This window comes from Schistocerca serialis, chromosome 2, assembly GCF_023864345.2.
Source record: "Schistocerca serialis cubense isolate TAMUIC-IGC-003099 chromosome 2, iqSchSeri2.2, whole genome shotgun sequence".
Taxonomy (NCBI): Eukaryota; Metazoa; Arthropoda; class Insecta; order Orthoptera; family Acrididae; genus Schistocerca; species Schistocerca serialis.
The window spans coordinates 217,685,612-217,708,654 of record NC_064639.1 but is presented as its reverse complement, the minus strand read 5'-3'; the positions used below and the strand labels follow the sequence as shown (position 1 = coordinate 217,708,654).

At 44.2% G+C, this 23,043-nt stretch overlaps 1 non-coding gene across 1 annotated transcript; it reads right to left on the bottom strand.

Moving 5' to 3' along the window:
* Positions 1-215: 215 nt before the first annotated feature.
* Trnas-uga (transfer RNA serine (anticodon UGA)) lies at positions 216-290 on the bottom strand. Its single transcript has one exon. It is a non-coding gene; the product is annotated as a tRNA-Ser (tRNA).
* Between the last annotated feature and the right edge of the window lie 22,753 nt (positions 291-23,043).

Genomic DNA, 23,043 nt, shown 5'->3' with positions numbered 1-23,043 from the left:
GTATCTTCTCTCCTACCTTCCAAACTTTACAGAAGCTCTCTCGCGAACAACTTTGCAGAAGCTCTCCTGCGAACCTTGCAGAACTAGCACTCCTGAAAGAAAGGATATTGCGGAGACATGGCTTAGCCACAGCTTGGGGGATGTTTCCAGAATGAGATTTTCACTCTGCAGCGGAGTGTGCGCTGATATGAAACTTCCTGGCAGATTAAAACTGTGTGCCGGACCGAGACTCGAACTCGGGACCTTTGCCTTTCACGGGCAAGTGCTCTACCAACTGAGCTACCCAAGCACGACTCACGCCCCGTCCCCACAGCTTTACTTCTGCGAGAATCTCGTCTCCTACCTTCCAAACTTTACAGCTCTCTTGCGAACCTTGCAGAACTAGCACTCCTGATAGAAAGGATACTGCGGAGACATGGCTTAGCCACACACAGCTTTAATCTGCCAGGAAGTTTCATATCAGCGCACACTCCACTGCAGAGTGAAAATCTCATTCCGGAAATATCCACCAGGCTGTGGCTAAGCCATGTCTCCGCAGTATCCTTTCTTTCAGGAGTGCTGGTTCTGCAAGGTTCGCAGGAGAGCTTCCGTAAAGTTTGGAAGGTAGGAGACGAGATACTGGCAGAAGTAAAGCTGTGAGGACGGGGCGTGTGTCGTGCTTGGGTAGCTCAGTTGCTAGAGCACTTTCCCGCGAAAGGCAAAGGTCCCGAGTTCGAGTCTCGGACAGGTACACAGGTTTAATCTGCCAGGAAGTTTCATATCAGCGCACACTCCGCTGCAGAGTGAAAATCTCATTCTAGAAGAAACCTGTCGTCTGTACCACAGATTAGTTTGTACAGGGTGTTTCAGAATAACATTCTAAAAATTTGAGGACGGCTATCTTACACCAAAACGAGAAAAGAATGTTCGTAAACATGGGCTCTTAAGTTCATACTTCGAGAGTTATGGGCACTTGTTCATCACCGCTACTCTGAAACATACACTGATCAGCCAGGACATTATGACCAACGACCTCCTATCGATATAAACACCTACAGGTGATAGCAGCTTCACCTGGCGAGGAATGACTACTAATCAGACACACTCACAGTGCATGTAGTATTATATTAGTGATTGTGCTGTTCGTGTGTGGAGTGGGAAAGGCGCAAAATCTCTCTGAATGTGGCTGAGGGCAGATTGTGATGACGCGGAGGATCGGCACGAGCATTTCGGAAACTGCACGACTTGACGCGTTTCGAGGATTGCTGTGATGAGTGTCTTCAAGACTTGGCGAAACCAAGTCCAGACATCATGCGGTTGGGCGGCCATCCCTCATTACAGATGTCGGACGTCATAGGCTGGGCAGACTGGTAAAACAGGACAGGCGGCGAACTGTGGTGGATTCGACATCAGACTTTAATGCTAGGCAGAGTACAAGTACGACTGAACGTACAGTGCACTGAACACTCCTAACGATGGGCCTCTGGATCCGACGACCTGTGCATGTGCCAATTTTAACACCATGACATTGGCAGCTACGACTGACATGGGCATGTGACCATCGGCACTGAACGTTGAGCCACTGGCGAAAAGTTGCACGATCTCATGAATCCCAATACCTTCTTCAGCATGCCGATGGGAGTGCGTGAACCTCTCGTCTTCCAGGGGAACAGCTCCTTGAGGCCTGTACTGCAGGGCGGAGACAAGCTGGCGGAGGTTCCATTTTGCTCTGGGGAACATTTACGTGGGCATGCATGGGTCCAGTGGAGCTCGTGTAAGGCACCTTGACGGCCAGGGAGTATCGTACACTAGTTGCAGACCACGTACACCTCTTCAGGACGATTATGTTTCCCGACGGCAGTAGTATTTTTCAGCAAGATAATACGCCATGTCAGAAGGCCAGGCGTGTGATAGAGTGGTTGGCGGAACACAGTGGCGAGTTCCAGTTGATGTGGTAGCCGCCAACTCGCCAGATCTGAACCCGATCGAACACATCTGGGATGTCACTGAACGTGGCGTCAGAGCTCATAGCTCCCCTTCCCTGAATTTACAGGAATTAGGTGACTAGCGTGTGCAGATATGGTGCCAACTCCCTCCAGTAACCTAGCAAGGCCTCATTCCTTCCATGCCATGACGTGTCGCCTCTGTCATCCGTGCCAAAGGCGGACATACTGGCTATTAGGTAGGTTATCATAATGTCTTGGCAGATCAGTGGTCTACTGAAGAAGTGCACTTTAGAACCCTTTTTTACTGGACATTGTTTTCCTGTTTTGTTCCATACTACCTCCTTTCGAAATATGGAAAGCTAAAAGTTTGCAGTGGAAGAGAAATGTTTCACTGTATCGAGAAAGAACAAGTGATCATAGCTCTTATGGCATGCATTTTAGAGCCCATGGTTACTGGACATTATTTTCTTGTTTTGATGTAAGAAACCTGTCTCCGAATTTTTAAAACGTCATTCTAAAACACAAAAGATACTTTACAGGCGAAGAGACGAACTGCGACCTCCTGCACGTCTGAATGGCGTTCGATACTGTAGTATACAGGATGTTCTAAAAAGAATGCCGTGACGCTGGAGAAGTGCTACAGTAAAACTGTGCAAAATAATGAAACGGGCGTCAAATTGAAGGGGAAACTACCAAACAATTACCAGTAGGACTCGCGCTATGTGGGTATCGTACAAATTTAATTATGTAAGTAAATTATTGGCAGGCTCTGGCCTTGTTCTTAATGTTAATGACGTCATATCTCCTGAACTACGTGTCCTACACTGATATAATTCTCTGGTACATTCAGCCAGTTGTACGGATACTGTGAGCAAAATGTGTTACTAATGGAGTTTGTAGCAAGGAAGTAATAAATTTAAACTCTCTGCACAAAGCAGTAGTTTTTCACGCATGGCATTATTTATGACGTCATATCTCCTGAACTATGTGTTTATTTATTTATTTATTGATACTTCGATTTCCATAGGACCAAATTGAGGAGCAAATCTCCAAGGTCATGGAACATGTCAGTACATGAAATTACAGCATAAAAGTAATAACAGATAAAAATAAAATATTTATGAACCCAAAAAAAATTGAGCCATAAGTTTAAGTATATGCAATCGACAATACAACATAAGAATCAGCTTAATTTTTCAAGGAACTCCTCAACAGAATGGAAGAAGTGACCCATGAGGAAACTCTTCAGTTTCAATTTGAAAGCGCGTGGATTACTGCTAAGATTTTTGAATTCTTGTGATAGCTTATTGGAAAAGGATGCAGCGGTATACTGCACAACTTTCTGCACAAGAGTCAAGGAAGTCCGATCCAAATACAGGTTTTGATTTCAGTCGAGTATTAACTGAATGAAGGCTGCTTATTCTTGGGAATTAACTTATACTGTTAACAAGAAACGACAGTAAAGAATGTATATATATCGAGAGGCCAATGTCATAATACCCAGACTAGTGAACAGGTGTCGACAAAAAGTTCACAAACTTACACCACTTACTGCCCGAACTACCCATTTCTGAGCCAAAAATATCCTTTTAGGATGGGAAGAGTTACCCCAAAATATGATACCATCACACATAAGCGAATGAAAATACACAAAGCAGACTAATTTTCGTGTCAAACAATCACTTACGTCAGATACCGTTCCAATAGTAAAAATGGCAGCACCTTTCCTGAATTGTGGGCTTTCCACGACAGTTTACTATGTGTCTGAACAGCTAGAAATTAGAACCGTTCAGTTTAATTAATCATATGCTCATTCTGTGAAATTAAAACATCGTGTTTTGTTGAATTGTATGTTAGAAACTGTAAAACCTGAGTCTTACTGTGATTTAGCGTTAGTTTATTTTCTACAAGCCATGAATTTATCTCATGAACTGCGCTATTTGAATCTGAGCCAATGTTGCAAACAACATCCTTTACTACCACGCTAGTGTCATCCGCAAACAGAAATATTTTAGAGTTTGAGACAAATGGTTCAAATGGCTCTGAGCACCATGCGACTTAACTTCTGAGGTCATCAGTCGCCTAGAACTTAGGACTACTTAAACCTAACTAACCTAAGGACATCACACACATCCATGCCCGAGGCAGGATTCGAACCTGCGAGCGTAGCGGTCGCTCGGTTCCAGACTGTAGCGCCTAGAACCGCACGGCCACTCCGGCCGGCTGTTTGAGACATTGCAGGACACTCTCACTTCTGATACAGTGTCATGCTGCTTAATGTGCTTAGGGGAGATGATCTTTATTATTTGGTTGGATACAATCTGACTTCATTTATATGATGAAATGGTTGGCAGTAGTTAACGCTCTCGCTTGTGTGCTCTAGTGAAGGAATAGTGGTAAGCTTTACCTGTGTTCAAAGGAAGAGGGTGCTGAGTTAATTGACTGCAGTAAAAGCGTATGGCGGCTGAGGGCGGAGAAGAGCGTTTGTTCTGCGGAACCTGGGTGAAAATGTTTGCGGACTGCCAAGTCCATCACTCTCGTTGTGCAGACATTGCCTGGCAATAAAGCAATAAAGTTAGGTAGGAAGCTGATGAGACAGCTAATTTCTGCGAATTTCTGTGGGACAGGTCAGTGGCGCCCAGGTCTCCAGGCTCTGTTACAAAAAATATTTGTGAAGGCAAGAGGCTTTTAGCTAGCTTATGGCCATTCTTTGGAAAGATCGAAATGGACGCAACAGGTGAGATAACGATCTTTTTATGGAGGGCTGTGGTTCCATCCAGGTAATGCTTTTAGCAAAGACATGGTGTAAAAGCTTGGGAAAGCGGCTGCAAAGTTGAATCTTTTTTCCTTTCCTCCCAATTAATATGAAGTCGCTGGTTGGTCAAATCTGTGTATGCAGAGCAAGGGGCGGTCTCCCAGCTTCGAATGCCGTGCTCTAGCTAGTGATTGGCTTGTGATAAAGTGGGAGTAGTCTAAGACGCAAATGTGCTATGCTACCGAGCTGGGAAGGAAAGCTGAAAGAGAAGTGCACTCTTGTACTGGCGCATAGTCATATCACGGAGTCAAATTAGTTTGGCAGACCAGCAAACAGGACCACCTGCACCACTGAAATCCACAGGGGTTTCAGAGGCTCATAGGGAAGTATCTGCATTCCGAATCAGCTGAACGCGAGACTGCGTACTTGCATTTTTTTGGGTGTGGGCCATTAATAACAGATTGCTGCCGTCCATGACTGCAGTTGCCGAGGGCATCGTGGTGTGACGCCCTGACCGGCAGAAGGGTAAAGTATTCGCTGCTATGGTGTAGAGCTCCAATATCTGCTTCTCAGCACCCTGTTCTTTGGAACCATATTTCTCTTGATGGAACAGTAGAGTACAGATGCTTGATAGTAGCAGACCGCGGATTCACATGTACGAAGTCAGGTAAAGTGATTAGTTCTGGTTAGTGTCGTGTGTTGAACCCCAGCTGATCACTTTGCTCATCATAGACCGCATATCATTGAAAGTGTTTGTCAAATAAAAAATGTTTGTATGGCATCTCTTTAGACATCTTTTGTCATGTGATGTTAAGAATGAATAAATCAGTTGTTATTTAGACCACAACTCCTCCCAGTGTTCTGATTAACATTACATTTGCCATTTTATTAAAGTATTGATTGCAACTGAAAGATGGATGCTTGCAAGTTTTCTGTAATACTAGAGGGCATATCATTTATATAAATAAGGAACAGCGTGGTTCCAACACTGATCCCTGGGGCACAGCCATTTGATTGTACCCCACTCAGACCCCACATCACAGCCATTCTCAACACTGTAAAGAATGACCTTTTGCTGCCTGCTGTTAATGTAAGAGGTGAACCAATTGTGACTTACTCCCCGTAATCTGTAATGGTCCAACTTCTGGAGCAATTATTTGTGATCAACACAATCAAACGCCTCAGTTAAATCAAAAAATATTCCTAGCGTTCGAAACCTTTTGTTTAACCCATCCAGTACCTCACAGAGAAAAGAGAATATACCATTTTCAGTTGTTAAATGACTTCTAAAGCCGAACTGTACATCTGATAGCAAATTATGTGATATAAAATGACCAATTTTCCTTTTCAATAACTTTAGCAAACACTGATAGCATAGAAATAAGTCTGAAGTTGTCTACATCCACCTTTTCTCCCTTTTTAGAAAGCAGCTTTAATACAGTACTTTAATTGTTCGGGAAAATTTACAAACATGACTAAGTACAGGGCTAACATGTGCACCACAGTACTTTAATATTCTGCAAGGCCCCTCCATCATATCCGTGAGATTCCTTAGTCTTCAGTGATTTAATTATTTACTCAATCTCCCCCTTGTCTGTATCACATAGGAATATTTCAGACATCAATATATAAAAAAAAGCGTTTGCCAAGAGAGAAATATGATTCCCTGTAGAAACTAGATTTTTATTTAATTCACCAGTAATCCTCAGAAAATGATTGTTAAATACTGTACATATATCTGATTTATCCGTAAGAGAAACATTTTTACTACGAACTGACTTTATATTGTCGACCTTATGCTGCAGACCAGACAATTCCTTCACAACTGACCATATGGTTTTAATCTTATCCAGTGAATTAGCTATTTTATTTGCGTACCACATACTCTTTGCCTTCCTAATAACACTTTTAAGCACCTTACCATACTGTTTGTCGTAGAATAATATAATATTGCAGACACATTTAGCTGCTTTTGTTGACATTGTACACGAAATTTATTGCAAATAGTGTTAGTAGCAAAGAAGTAATAAATTTAAACGTCATTCATGATGCGGCAGTTTTTCACACATCTAATTATTTATGACGTCATATCTCCTAAACTACATGGCATCCACTTATATAATTTTGCACCTACATTCAGTGGTATATGTGCATACTGTCTGTAAAATGTGTTGCGAATACAATTAGTAGTAAAGAAGCAATGGGAAGCAATAAATTATAACGTCATGCCTGATGCATTACTCTTACTGCGTGGGCAGTAGAAGAGTAGTAAGCGATAAATATTTTTCCTTTCATCATTTTGTAAGGGTTGTCAGCAAGAAAGGAATTTCGTAAACGTTTGAAATTGCTGCAAGTCGCCAAGCGCTGTCATTCTCAAATAAGGATGACTAAAGTCTGGGGCCGGCCTGTGTGACCGAGCGGTTCTAGGCGCTTCAGTCTGGAACCGCGCGGCCGCTACGGTCGCAGGTTCGAATCCTGCCTCGGGTATGGATGTGTGTGGGGTCCTTAGGATAGTTAGGTTTAAGTATTTCTCAGTTCTAGGGGACTGATGACCTCGACGTTAAGTCCCATAGTGCTCAGAGCCATTTGAACCTTTTTTTTTTATAAGTCTGGAAATTCATGCGTCACTGGCCACGCTCCGTTTTCACCACAAGCCCCAACGCTCAGATATGTTGGTGGTTCTAACCCCCACAGCGATTGTAGCCTGATAGTAAGGTATACGAGGTACGTATACCACGTTTGGTTGAAATCCGTTACGTGGTTTAGGAGGCGAGGTGGAACACAAACACACACAACACAACACACACACACACACACACACACAAACACACACACACACATTTTTATAATATTTATCGATGATGACAGTTTCGTGTGGATCACTGACAGATGTGGAACATACACACACGCACACACATTTTTATAATATGTATCGATGATGACAGCTTCGTATGGGTCACTGGAGTGGTGCAAGTTTTTTTACTGGACGCCACTTCGGCGACTAGCGTGTCCCTAACATTTATCCAACCGGCGAAAAGGAGCCTACAGTTTAACGTGGAATCCGAACCACGTGCTGTTTCTGGTGACACCTCACATCATTGAGAGGTGAAGCCTGAAAATCGTCGTCATATTTCGAAATGCATCCATCAACCATCTGTCGAACTATACATCGACATCTTCTGTAGTCATCCGCAAGACTTTCCTGAATCCAATTGAAGAAGACCGTGCCCATGTTTTCATAATCTTTAAAAGATCTGAATCTCTTTCTCGCCTTTGGAGATACATTTATCTGTCTCCTGTATAATGTGAATGTTTCTAAACGAATATCTCCATACGTTAATTCTTCGTAGTTCAGCCAATTTGCCACGAACTGTTTATAAATTCTATTCGAAAACCTTCCTCGTAAATCAGTCAACTATTGAACAAAACCGTATAAAAATCTCTGCAGTAGTGCCTGAGATTAGGCCAGAGATATAAACAGGAACGCGCAGGAATCTTTATTTTACAGATGCGTAGAGAAAGGAGACTTAGTGAAATATTTATTATTTAATCACTGCAACATGACTACATCTGATATTTTATGTTTGCATGCTGTAATATTTTTCTTTTATATTTTTGGTGGATGACGAATGCAGTGTAAGTTTCTAACAGCAAAAAATATTTTTTATGTGACACGAAAAAATTAATAAATTTAGCTTTTTTCCTTTACTTCTACTGTAAAACCTTGCTTCTTGCCAAATTTCATGATTCTAGACAAATCGAAAGTATCCTGTTTCTGTCCAGCCCGGCGTTTCCGCCTTACGCGAACGGTCGCCGTAACCGCCTAAGTTATCCGAGCACGTACCCCGTCCGACCCAAATCTCCAGACGCTGCACGCTGTACAGTAGCGCGGCTATCCGTTAATCCACTCGCTCGCAGCCTAACTGTATTCCCATAAGGATTCCACTACTGTTGTGCATCCGCACTGAAGTATCCTAACGCTGTTAAGGGGACTGCTCGCGTAAAGCGGGAAATCCGGGTTCGACGTCCGGTCCGGCACAGATTTTCATCTGTAGCCGCCGAGTTCGCTCAATGGCCCACTGAAGACAAATGTTGGATACTTCGTTCGTCATGTACTGCTGCTCGAATCAGTGGTATCTGTTATTTCCAATATGAATGTCCGAAAGAACACACACTGTCTTAATATATTTATTTTATCTTCAGTGTGACAGTGTTTCAGTAGAGCTTGTTCGAAATCCTGGAATTCTTTTTGGAACACCCTGTTCAATGTTGTACGACAACTCCCCATCCTACACTACTGGCCATTAAAATTGCTACACCACGAAGATGACGTGCTACAGACGAGAAACTTCACCGACAGGAAGGAGAAGCTGTGATATGCAAATGATTAGCTTTTCAGAGCATTCACACAAGGTTGGCGCCGGTGGCGACGCCTACAACGTTCTGACATGAGGAAAGTTTCCAACCGATTTCCCATACACAAACAGCAGTTGACCGGCGTTGCCTGGTGAAACGTTGTTGTGATGCCTCGTGTACGCAGGAGAAATGCGTACCATCACGTTTCCGACTTTGATAAAGGTCGGATTGTAGCCTATCACGATTGCTGTTTATCGCACCGCGACATTGCTGCTCGCGTTGGTCGAGATCCAATGACTGTTAGCAGGATATGGAATCGGTGGGTTCAGGACGGTAATACGGAACGCCGTGTTGGATACCATCGGCCTCGTATCACTACCAGTCGAGATGACAGGCATCTTATCTGCATGGCTGTAAGGGATTGTGCAGCCATGTCTCGATCCCTGAGTCAACAGATGGGGACGTTTGTAAGACAACAACTATCTGCACGAACGCTTCGACGACTTTTGCAGCGGCATGGACTGTCAGCTCGGAGACCATGGCTGCGGTTACCCTTGACGCTGCATCACAGACAGGAGCGCCTGCGATGGTGTACTCAACGACGAACCTGGGTGCAAGAATGGAAAAAACGTCATTTTTTCGGATGAATAAAGGTTCTGTTTACAGCATCATGATGGTCGCATCCGTGTTTGGCGATACCGCGGTGAACGCATATTGGAAGCGTGTATTCGTCATCGCCATATTGGGGTATCACCCGGCGTGAAGGTATGGGGTGCCTTGGGTTACACGTCTCGGTCACCTCTTATTCGCATCAACGACACTTTGAGCAGTGGACGTTACATTTCAGATGTGTTACGACCCATGGATCTACCCTGCATTTCAGCAGGATAATGCATGACCGCATGTTGCAGGTCCTGTACGGGCCTTTCTGGGTACAGAAAATGTTCCACTGCTGCCCTGACCAGCACATTCTCCAGATATCTCACCAATTGTAAACGTCTTGTCAATGGTGGCCGAGCAACTGACTCGTCACAATACGCCAGTCGCTACTCTTGATGAACTGTGGTATCGTGTTGAAGCTGCATGGGCAGCTATACCTGTACACGCCATCCAAGCTCTGTTTGACTCAATGCCCAGGCGAATCAAGGCCGTTATTACGGCCAGAGGTGGTTGTTCTGGGTACTTATTTCTCAGGATCTATGCACCCAAATTGCGTGAAAATGTAATCACATGTGAGTTCTTGTATAACATATTTGTCCAATGAATGCCCTTTTATCATCTGCATTTCTTCTTGGTGTAGCAATTTCAATGGCCAGTAGTGTATATTCCTTGAAAAATCGAACTCCCATCTATTAAAACAGCTTCAGTCGTCTGAAAAGTTTTCAAATGAGTTAGTGTGTTAAACATTTGCCGTTAAGCACGCAAAACCTTTATCGACTGAAGTTTTCCGAATAACCAACGAACATTTAGTAAGCAATCAACTGTTTTCCTTTCATTATTTTGTGCAACTTTAAGCGAGAAAAGGTTAGAAAAAGATTTGAAATTATGTTAAAGTTCATTCGAAGTCGCTAGGTGCTCTCAATCTCAAATACTGGATGAGAATAGACTGGCTAATTTGCGGGCTGTGAGTTACGCTGCCTGAAGGCATGCATATTCAGAGTTTCTAACTTGAGTACTGTACTTATTATAATAAACCTTTAACGTAAGATTATACGTCTTAATGAATAGATTAAGACAACATTTTAAATTCTAAAATTTTGTCAATAATCATGTGAAGTACCGAAAGCCAAATTTTGTTGCCACTGGAAACCGTTACATAGATGACCTGCAATTAGACCTAGGTGACCGGATGGCCATTTTAGCTGATCAGTAATACAAATATACGAGTATACGGAGTATGTTTGTAAATATATGGTTCTGACCGACAATTTTTGACTGTTTCAGCACAATACGTTGCACTGGACGGCGAATGGTGAACACGAAGGGAATATACTTCTAGTGTGCCCCAAATAAGTGTAGCAATACCTCTAATGTTCTCAGTATACATAAAATATTTTTCGGATAGAGTCAGCAGAACTTCTGGTACATTCCATCACACAGTTGTTGGCTACAAGAAAGTGTCGGCGTTGGCAACCGTAGGGAAATGCAGAAAAACTTACAAAATATTTCGAGCTGGCGTAGTGAGTGGCGTCTCTCTTTAAATGTGGATAAATGAAACATGGTACCAACAATAAAAACGGAAAGAATTTGTTAGTGTCGGATTATAAAGTTAGTGATGTACTTATTGAGCCTTTTACATTTTTTTAACATCTTGAAACTCTGGCACCCCTTGGAACTTTGTCCCTTGACGGTAACGATAATTTTTGAACGCGGTTAGCCCTGCAATGTACTACAGTGTTATTAAACGTGGTCCCTTTGAAACGCAATCTAACTGTAGCAATAGCATTTCGCAAGTGGCAGAACTATCGCAAGTGCAGCTAGAGGCTGTTCTGAAGAGTTTCAGAAGGATTTAGGCTCAAATATAGACTACAAACATTTTACTACAAACTTTCATACTGTATTAAGCCGTGCGTTTTAGACTCAACTTGTGCAGGACACATGTGGTTATCACTTGTAACCTACAATGCATGAAGGGACCTATTAATCTGATGGAGAAAGTGAATCCGCTGACGCCGTTTCTGCAGCTGCATGGCTCAAAGATCTTCATCACTTATCCTTACCTGCAATTCTCCGAAAATATTAAGAAATAAAATAACAAGTGTGGTGGAGCATGAAGATCACGGAGCGTAAGTGAATGGGGTATGGGATTGGGTTGTTTGGGGAAGGAGACCAGACAGCGAGGTCATCGGTGTCATCGGATTAGGGAAGGAAATAGGCCGTGCCCTTTCAAAGGAACCATCCCGAAATTGGCTGGAGCGATTTAGGAAAATCACGGAAAACTTAAATCAGGATGGCCGGACGCGGGATTGAACCGTCGTCCTCCCGAATGCGAGTCGAGTGTGCTGGCCACTGCGCCACCTCGCTCGGTGAATGGGGTATGTTTCCATAAAGCGACTGTAAATTTTTGTTTCAGTAGGTGAGGGATACATGGTCTGAATCACAGACGAAAGTAAGTATGTAGAGTAATGAAATCACGAACGCCAGAAATACTGAAGGAGATTATAATGATCGAAATGAAACTACAGAATGAATTACGTGTCATGGCGAATAACATTAGTGGTATAAATGAACTTCAACATCACAACTTTACAGCCGGCCGAAGTGGCCGCGCGGTTCTGGCGCTGCAGTCTGGAACCGCGAGACCGCTACGGTCGCAGGTTCGAATCCTGCCTCGGGCATGGATGTGTGTGATGTCCTTAGGTTAGTTAGGTTTAACTAGTTCTAAGTTCTAGGGGACTGATGACCTTAGAAGTTAAGTCCCATAGTGCTCAGAGCCATTTGAACCATTTGAACAACTTTACATCATCACACAAGGATGAATCAAAATAAATTCACAAAGTTTCATATCACGATTTTGCGAATGAGAGACATTAAAAACCATTCGTATCCACGAATGTTTGAATCAAAATCGTGTACTGGAAAGCACGTGCTCTGGTGAAACCTGGTGAGCCGGCCGGGGTGGCTGAGCGGTTCTAGGCGCTTCAGTCTGGAACCGCGTGACCGCTACGGTCGCAGGTTCGAATCCCGCCTCGGGCAAGGATGTGTGTGATGTCCTTAGGTTAGTTAGGTTTAAGTAGTTCTAAGTTCTAGGGGACTGATGACTTTAGAAGTTAAGTCCCATAGTGCTCAGAGCCATTTGAGCCATTTGAAACCTGGTGAAACTGAATGGCGCAGAAATGTCATTAAGCTTCCGCAGTAATTCGAATGAATGTTCAATTGAGTTAGATTTTGCACAGCTTTTGAATCATGTGTAAATTCCAGCAACGAACATGAAATGAGGATTTACTAAGCAAGCTGCGACCTCGCTAGTTCCTGTGATACAGCAGCTTGAATGCGCCCGTCTCGATACATACAAGACAAGTGTCTGTACCACAACGAATCTATGAAGAACTAGCAACAAGAGTAAGGTATGTTCTCAGTTACGTCATCCGTAACAGAAATTTTGGGGGCCTGCCAACTGATTGGCCGTCACAGGTCCAAGCTCTGCGTGCGAACCAATATATTCCACGCGTTGCTTTGCAGAGAGAGGCTTCGCTGGAGACGAATTATTCTCTGAGGGAACAAGTGAGTGGGGTGTGGCGTGCGACTGCACATAATATGAGACAAAGGCCACGACAGCAGCTGTGTTTCAATCTACGGTTCTGGAATGGAACGAAAATGTGACTCTAGTATTAGGGAAGGCGAACGGAAGGCGAAAATTTGTTGATAGGGTTGTGGAGAAGTGCAGTCTATCAGTAAGCGACGTTAATGCGACCAAATGCAGAGTAAGGCTCTAGCTTTGAAGACCTTCACAAGTAGGCATGACAGCACGCATAGAATGCCTTCAGAGAAGCAATGATCATTACAAAAAAAAATGGCTCTGAGCACTATGGGACTCAACTGCTGAGGTCATTAGTCCCCTAGAACTTAGAACTAGTTAAACCTAACTAACCTAAGGACATCACAAACATCCATGCCCGAGGCAGGATTCGAACCTGCGACCGTAGCGGTCTTGCGGTTCCAGACTGCAGCGCCTTTAACCGCACGGCCACTTCGGCCGGCAATGATCATTACAGTTCATGAGAAAGTGGCATGGAGACTCTCAGAAACTTATGTAGAGAACTTTGAAAGAAAGGCAAAGAAGTTGCCCCGAAATCATCTTTGATACAGGTAACTTCATATTACTGTATTTTTGCGCAGCTAGCTACAAACGCGAAGGTCCGAGATTCGATTTTCAGTGAATTGAGAAGTCCTGCAATGAGCCCACTTCGTCTCGTGATCGAAAGACACGCGTCACGTTAAGAGACACCAAACTCCATTTGGTAAAATTTAGAACACCGTTATTCAAAAAAGACTATGCAACAGTTGTGTTGCCTCCATCATTGATGTCACGTAGGAAACTCGGGTACTGCACGAGCACACTAAGAAGACTCCCGGCAAGGGGGCTGATGGAAATAACTACGTAGTACAGTCTCATGAATATGATCACCCTCTATATTCGACGTCAGCGTGCAGTAACCACTCACAGACAGCAGGTGGCAGCACTAGCAGTGAAAGTTATATAAAGTGCGACGGGAGGGACGCGGAAAACAGTGCAGTCGTTGTCATAATGTCGAAACGGAACGATTTATCTGATGGCCATGGTCATTGGCCTTTGGGCCAAGAGAGCAAGCGTTTCCGAAACTGCTAAGTTTGTAAACTGTTCGCGCGCCGCCGTTTTAAAGTATTCCGTACATGGTAAAATGGCGCTATCGAAAACGGGCACGAAGGTAACTGTGGCGCACCATGGGCCTTAGAGTACAGGGATGAAAGATGGCTGCGAAGATGTATACGGCCGAATAGAAATGCAACTGTTGAGCAACTGACAGCCCAGATGAATCAAGGTGCTACCAACAGTGTCTCCTAAATGACCGATCAGCGAAGATTGCTCTCTAGGGGTCTCTGCAGCAGGAAGGAAGATTGGGGTTAACGTCCTGTTGAAATCGAGGTCATTTCTGCAGCCAGCGCCTGGTTCATGCCCCCATGCTTCCGCTTTTCATCGGCGACGAAGGTTGGAATTTGTACCCCATTACTGCAGTTGGTCTTGCACTGAGTGACAATAGCTGGCCTTTTCAGATAAAGCACGTTTCATACTCCGTCGCACAGATGGCCGTTGGAGTGTGCGGCATGACACGTCTGAAAGCATACAGGGAGGGAGCCTTATGGACTGAGGAATTATTTCGTGGCATTCCCTGGGTGATGTCGTCACTCTGGAAACCGTAATGGATCAAAACCAGTATATATGTACCTTTGGGGACAGTTCCACAGCTACAAACAGTTCGTTTTCCTTCACTACATTAGCGTGTACTATCAGGACAAAGACAAGTGTCACAGGGCACGCAGTGTGCGCATGTGTTTTGAAGAGCACCAGGATGACTTTATCGTACTTCACTGGTCACGAAACGCCCCGGATTCAAACCCAACCAAGACACTGTGTGACCACCTCTATCAGGCTCTTCGCATCGTGGATCCTCAACCAAGTAAGCTAGAGCAACCGGTCACGGCATTGGAGTCAACATGGCTCCACATCTTCCATAACCTTATTGACTCCCTTCCAGCACGTCTCGCAGCATTCGCAGGTACTGCCTATGTTAGCAGAAAACGATGTGTTTAAAGTGTCTAAAAGTCTATAAATAAGATGGTTTCGAAACCCAGTCAATCAACACATTTCAGTGATCGTACCTCCACTTATCAGTTCTGTTTTCATAGGCGTACTTACAGTAAACACAGTATTGTTCGCCGGCTACAAATGGCAGAGACAAGAACTCAGTCAATGTCGCTCGATGTTGTCAATCTATTTCTACTTATTCTGTAAGTCCCATCAGCCACCCTATCGAATGTCTAGTTACAGTGCGTCTATAGCTGGGGTGGATCAAGTCTACAATGGCGGTGTTGAGTTGAGCAGGAGGTTTGTAGTCAGGATGATGAACGGTTACTCTAGGAAACAGCATTACTGTATTTCTTTCATCATAAGAATAAACCTAATGCAAACAAACACAGGCACGATGATTGGTCAACAGCCGTAGCACACGTACACCGATGTTGTTATACACTCATGGAAGGAGGCCCTACTTATGTTAGATATCTTATTAGTACGTTAGTGTAAATGAATCTTTAAGATATTCTAATGTATTAACAGACATCAATGCAGTTTTTGTTTCAAAAATCATGTACAGTCACAGTCTCTGTAATTGCTAGTTGTGCTCTGATTGTCGCGCTGTTAATACGTACTGTTAAAATGGCTGCATCCTGGTCCCAAGTGAAACACGCACGTGGAACACTTTAAAAATGGCGAGAAACAGGTTGTTCATGTCTTTTACAGGTTTACAGAGAAATTTGGGTTTGAAGTTTTCCAATGATGTTCAGTACATAATGTTAAAGCGTTGTTGTTAATGAGATGCTTAGTTAAACCAGTAGCGTTGGAGTATGGCAACAGTTTGTTCAGTGCATCGCTTGTTCGAATCTCAGTGCAGTCTTCCATTTTTTCGACTTTGTTTTGTTAAGTTCAAATACTTACATTATCTAGATACAACAATTTATCAGATCTGTGCTATTTAACACATATTTAATCATCATCCTTTCAAATTATATATCACATGCTAAATTCCAAAAGTCATTGCGAATGTGAATTCTTAGTTTCGATGCTTTATAGAAGACTGTTGATAAAGATAGTTTAAATTAAAAACACATTACAAATTAAATTCTTGAGACAAAAATGAAACATCAAATACTCTTTATTAGGATTATGTCCATTTGTTTTAAGCCACAGACGTAGTCTTATACGAATCAAAGTGATAAGCGTCTTAGAAACATGGAAAACAGTTGTCACGGCATCGAGTACACCGTACTAATGCTTCGTTTTTACGCTTACTACCGTACCTCTGCATCTGAACCCAGTAAAATTGATTTGGATTCAAGTTAAGGGAATTGTCGCGAAAAATGACAAGATATTTATGCTGCCAGACGTACTGGAACTAAAGTAACAAGCTTTGTCACACATCAGCACCGAAAGCTGGCGAGAAGCAAAACAGCACACCAGAAAAGAAGAGAGGAAAATGTGGCGCTTGGGTGGCTTCGTGGGTTCAGTTGCTGGTCACAGTTCAATTACTGAAATGTTTTCCACGGCTTCGGATATGGAAGAATTTCAGAGATAACCACAAGACTAACTGTACCTTCAGTGGCTTCTGTATTTACCTGTACGGCGGAATCCCCACACATAGCACATGCAGAAAAATTAACCAGTGTTTAAGTTAGGAATTTTCATCACTCTTGTTTTTAATTGCAATATTATGTTAGCTGAGAACAATTCGTGTTATGGTTCCCGCCTAGATCCCATAAGAAGTGCATTGTTGGAGTTTTGTCATATATTATTTCATTCTGTTTACAAATTAAATAACATTCGAAGCTGTATTGTTTATCTGCTCGTCTTTTTTACGTGTTAAGTGCATCTATTCACATCACTCCAGGTTAGTTGGGCCAGCTGGCTGGCCAGTGCCCTAAAAGTTAAATGGCCCATTAAAGCTGTTTTACCGTATTGTCGCTGAGTCAAAATGGTTCAAATGGCTCTGAGCACTATGGGACTTAACATCTATGGTCATCAGTCCCCTAGAACTTAGAACTACTTAAACCTAAATAACCTAAAGACAGCACACAACACCCAGCCATCACGAGGCAGAGAAAATCCCTGACCCCGCCGGGAATCGAACCCGGGAACCCGGGCGTGGGAGTCGCTGAGTCGCTGTGCGTGTAATGCACGGCATGAAATGGATCCTTATTATCGTACTTCGCAATATCGCCACACATTTTACTGAAGAACAAACTACGACACTCATAGCGAAGCTCCGCTGTGCCGATGCCACCTTGGACGCGTTCTGCATCAGCGAGTGCGGAGGAGCTGAAGCAAGCAAGTGGGCAGCAGCCAACTATGATGCCAACGGCTGGGGAGGAGTGTTAACTTGCAGAGTTAACAGAATCATGTGTAACCTCTCGACATGGCACTGCACCTCAAGGAAGGGCACACAGGAAGACGCAGAAACCCAAATTGATTCTCATTGAGGGAGTCGCCCTAAGCAGGTCATGGAGGAAAATGAAAAGCCAGATGTCTAATACCATAGGTTAAGTATGCAATCAACGAATCTTATGGTTTAAACAGACTGTTCTTCAGGAAAATGTAATGTACAGCAGAATTATTAGTTGGGAAATGTATGTTGGGTCCTTGTAGAATCACCTTTGCGAGTGGAGGCGTAGGTGGTTAAGTGACTGCACCATCCTAGTCTCGAACAGCTGCCGTCCAGGGCAGAAGACTGGACTGCAGCTGAATTGAGCCTGGAAGTGGCTCACCAGCTGGAACGCGCTAAGTCCTCGGATGTGGATTTAGGGCCAGCAGTGGGCTTACAGGTGGTGGAGGTCAAGTCTCGTGCTGGCTGCTTGCAGAACCATGTCGCCCCATTGACTAGTGTAGACCTTCTCTTTTAGATAATGCTGCCAGACTGCGACCCCTTGGCTGAAAATGATGGCTGCATGTAGTGGTTCGGTGCCTACTTGTTTTGCCAAAGCACCTCTTCCAACCATATTCGCTAAAACGCACTCCTTACGTTGGAAGTGTCGTAACCGGCCTGTCGTCCTGCCTCTGTGTTGCGTCATCGTTATTGTGGTACCGGCCCCTGGCCTGGCCAGCAATGTGGGCATCAAATGGTGGCGTTGCTATAGCTGACCTAGCAGTGTTTTGGTCGGCTCCGTGTTCTCCTGCTTCTATGGCATTTTGCGACAGCTGTGACAGCAGCACTGGAAGACACAGGTGGCATTACACACATCCCCTTCCCACCCCGCACCCCTAATGGTAGATCAGGTCTCCAGATATTAGCTCAAGGTAATCCTACAAGGACCCAACATACATTTCCCAACTAATAATTCTGCTGTACATTACATTTTCCTGAAGAACAGTCTGTTTAAACCGTAAGATTCGTTGATTGCATACTTAACCTATGGTATTAGACATCTGGCTTTTCATTTTCCTCCATGACCTGCCGCAAGCAGGCGGTCAGTGTCCTGCTGCGGCGCCAGTGGCCGGGCAGGAATGCTGACGACCGAAGTCCACTGTAGCATGTGTACCATGTGGGCACGGTTCTGCAGCTCAAGGCAAGGCATGCAGGAAAGCGAGGAAACCTGCTGTGATTCTCGTACAGGTAGACAGTCCTCAACAGTGCGGCCGCCCCTTGCAAGCAGAGGCACACAGCGTCAGTATACCTTGAGAGGTGGCATGAGCCCCCTCTCATATTTCTATCTTACGATTTTCGTCTCTAATTGCATGCGGTGAAAAGTTGCTGTTCCTTCACACGCGGACTTCCCACGCAGCGTCTCTCGTCACCCGGGTGGTCCGGTGACTGGGCGGGCTCTGCTGCATCTGGAAAGGGTTAAGCCGACGGGTGTGAGGAAGTCGAGTGAATGCTTTGCAGACGCCGACATTGTCAAGAGACACGCCCGCCGGGGCCTGTTGTAGCGGCTGGGCTAGAGGTTCCGTTACTTTGCAGAAACTTAGCGAAAACACTTTCTGGCGGGCTACCAGCGAGGCGTGGGAATGACTTGTGTACCCGGGCAGTTGTGGCGGGAAAATTCCCGCGCTTTCTGCAAAATAGTAACTGTGATTGGCTTGCTCAGGGCATAGCTCCGTGACGTAGCAAAATCAGCGCAGAAATTGGCGCCAAGAATCTCCATTGGTGGAATGGTAGTGCTCCGGCAATGGGGTGGAATTTTCCGCCGGTTTTCGAGTTGCTGATTGGAACGTTTAACCACGGCCACTGTCGTGGGGCGGGAATGTTGTGTGTTCGGCCTGTACGGGTGCTCTATGTAGTCGGCTCTTGCCTTTCGGTCGAGGACGTCGAAGCAACCAGCCGTCGCCTCCGGTACGCCAGATCGTGTTCTGGCAGTTAAGAAGACAGTTTGGTAATGTACGTCCGCAGCACCGGCAGATAGGGATTTTCCTAGGTGATAATCAGAGCTCAGCAGAGCGCGCCTGTTCGTCTTTTTCTAACTTTGTTCTGTCTTGAGTAGCAGCAATTAATGTTGGGTTAGCTGTGTGTCTCTCTTAAGATTTGAGTGGAAAGGAATTGGCTCCACATACCACTTCGTCATAAACCTCACAATCTAGTTTAGGGACAACTTATCCTTCACAGCGTTTGTTTGTGTATCCAATTTGAGCCAATTTGATGTATTATAAATTAGAATTCATGTGTTTTTGTTTATTATTTTGTGTTTAGTCTTAATAAATCATAGTGTTATTTTGGACAGAACTTTCATTCTGTTAATCGGTAGAGCAACCCATCATTTCTCACTACGTTTATGAAACCTTCCTTTATTTAACTTATTTATCAAATTAAATTATTGCAGGTGCCAAACTCTTTTCTACTCCACTTGCAGGGTTGATTACAGTCAGTTCGCGTATATTTTTTAATCCTTGTGCAACAGCAAAAATCGGAGTTAGAATAGGTTGGGCATAGAGCATCATTTACATATGTAGATTCTAGAATTTAGTGTTAAATACACTGCTAGCCCCGGCACCTCGCAACCTGCCCAGGCATAGATGGTTGAGCGGATGCACTGACCTACTCATGGACGGCTGCCCTCCAGGGCAGAGGGCTCGCTACGGCTGAAGTGAGTCCAGAGGTGGGACACTGACTGGAAGGTACTAAGTTCTCAGCAGTGGACTTACAGACAGCAATGCTCCCATAGTTGGTGGAGGCAAAGTCTTGTGGTTGCTGCTTGCAGAACCATGTCCCCCCCTTCACTCGCGTGGACCTCGCCTCATAGATGGTTCTGCCAGAATCAAGCCCCCTTTACTGAAAGCGTTGAGTATTTATACTGGTTCGGTGTCTACTTGTTTTGACGAAGCACCGCTTTCAACCACGAATGCCAAAACAGACGCTTAGCTTGGAGGTGTAGTAACCGGCCAACCGGCCTGCCAGTGCCACAGTCGTTATTGCAGCGCCGGACCCCCAGTGTGGGTATCGCACGCTGGCGTTGCTGCATCTGACGTAGCGGTGTTTTGGTCGACTCTGCACTCGTCTGCTGCTATGCTGATATGCTTACGTATCTACTTTCCCTTATTATTTCGCCTCCTCCCTTCAGAAGATTTATTAATTTATTGTCCTGGCCATTAGTTGATTATATTCATTATAAGCGACATTGAAGTTACGTATTTCAAAATCTGGCTCTATAATTCAGGTCGCCAAGCATCAGATTAGTTTTGTAATATTTTTTTTTCACGGAGTAACATTAGGAGTAAGTGCACTATTGTTCATATCCATTGTCACGTAGTAGGGCCAACATGTGAGACTGCAAGCAGGCCAATTCTAAGTCGCGTGTAAATACAGGCATAGGGATATTAATGGCGTCATTTCTAGCGAAGTACAGTTCCGAAGTGTATTATTTATGTATACAGTTATGCACGAAATTCCGTACCATCATTTATCTAATTCAATGTACAATCTGTAACACAGTGTATGATGAAGATTATGTTTCAACGAAGTGTATATAATCTTCCAACAACTGGACAACCCTTAAATCTATAGGCGCCGTATTAGCTCGGAAGTTACAGTTTTTTTCCAAATTTAAGAGTGGAGCTAGGACTCCTTCATAGCACGTTATATCTGAAATTCTAATAGAATGTTTGGGTAGCTGTCTCATTCCTGTATTGTCATTAGATTTGCAATCAATTTTAGCTGAATTTTTATTTCATCACTATTCTCACCAAATTTTGGAAGAATCCTTATTTGAGTTTCGAGGACCTTATCAACAGACTTCAACGAACCATGGGCTACATACAGAGCATCAGTGTTTTTAAGAACATATGAATTTTAACCCATTGCTCGTGAGTTATGTGGATGACACCTGCATAACATACTGAGAGTAATTAACAGTTGAACAAAAGTTACATTTTATTAGAAGTACTTGTGTATAGCTATACTACAGATGTTCAGATTACCTAGTCCATACCCTCTAACATGCCTGATACCTTCACATTAATGACTTCCCAATTCTTTCAAGCAAGGCACGGTATTGTATCATGTGGTCCATTTATCAGCTCAGTACTGTGAGAGGCGGAATAAAATGTGACACATTTTTAACGTGCCCCCAAAGGAAAAGGGAAATCAAGGCGAATGTGCTAGCCATATAATATATTCCGCTCAGCGTGTCCAACATCACCAAAAGTCAACAACGAGAGTGGGCCCAAAATAAATTGTCCCTGCATAGAGGGTATGGTAGGGGAGGGGACAATGGCAGTTGCGGGGGCTGCGTTCCGAGTGGCCATCATACGGTAGAGGAGATGCGTGCTAACAGGGAAGCAGTCAGTAGTATTACAAAATCGGCAAATAAACAACTGAAATACCATTGTGCGATCAGAGATCTCTCAGTCACAACCAGCCATGACCTGAAGTCATACCCATTGGCTCCCCAGACGATGATGACGGAAGTAACACCACTGTGCCTCCCCTAAACATTACAAAGATTGGACCCCACCCCAGGTCGCAATCAAATTCCCCGACGATGATCGTCTGTGGTTGTAATGAACAGCGTTTCATTCCTGAAAGCTACGCATCGCCATTCTTCAGCAGTCTATGGTTCACTGTCATGGCATAACTCCAGACACAGCCATTTGTGACGTGTTAATAATTCCTGTAGTATTTCTGCTGATAGTCTCTGACCGATGATGTGGCATGTCACAGTACTTGTTCTCGGATGGCATGCACAGATGTAAATAGATTACCAAGTGCTTGGTGCACAATACGCAGATCCACCCCTCTGACGGCCAGACTTGATCGTCTGGAACCTTGACAACGAATATGCCTGCTCTCATGTTCCTGTGGAGATCAACGTCAGGCCCCTGCAATATCAGAATTCCTGACAAATCTGGACATTTCAAGTTTCGACCAGCCGCATGGAGACCCACAGTAACACCTCTCTCAAACTCTGTCGGGTGCCAGTAAAGCTGTCTCACTCAAGTATGTGGCATCCAAATGTCTTTCGAAGAGACCACTCAACGCCTATCGCTTTTCGCAACCCTTATGTAACTTACGAGCCTGGTAACAACTCTAAATACGTACAACACAACACGATTCTACTTGTTACAGAGAATCGTATATCAAATCATTCACATACCCGCTAATGATGTTTATGTCTGCAAAGTTACATTGACATCTGACCATGCCTCTTGGGTACTTGGACTCGCATTCGGGAGGACGACGGTGCAAACCCGTCTCCAGCCATCCGTATTTAGCTTTCCTGTGATTTTCCTAAATCGCTCCAGGAAAATGCCAGGCTGGTTCCTTTGAA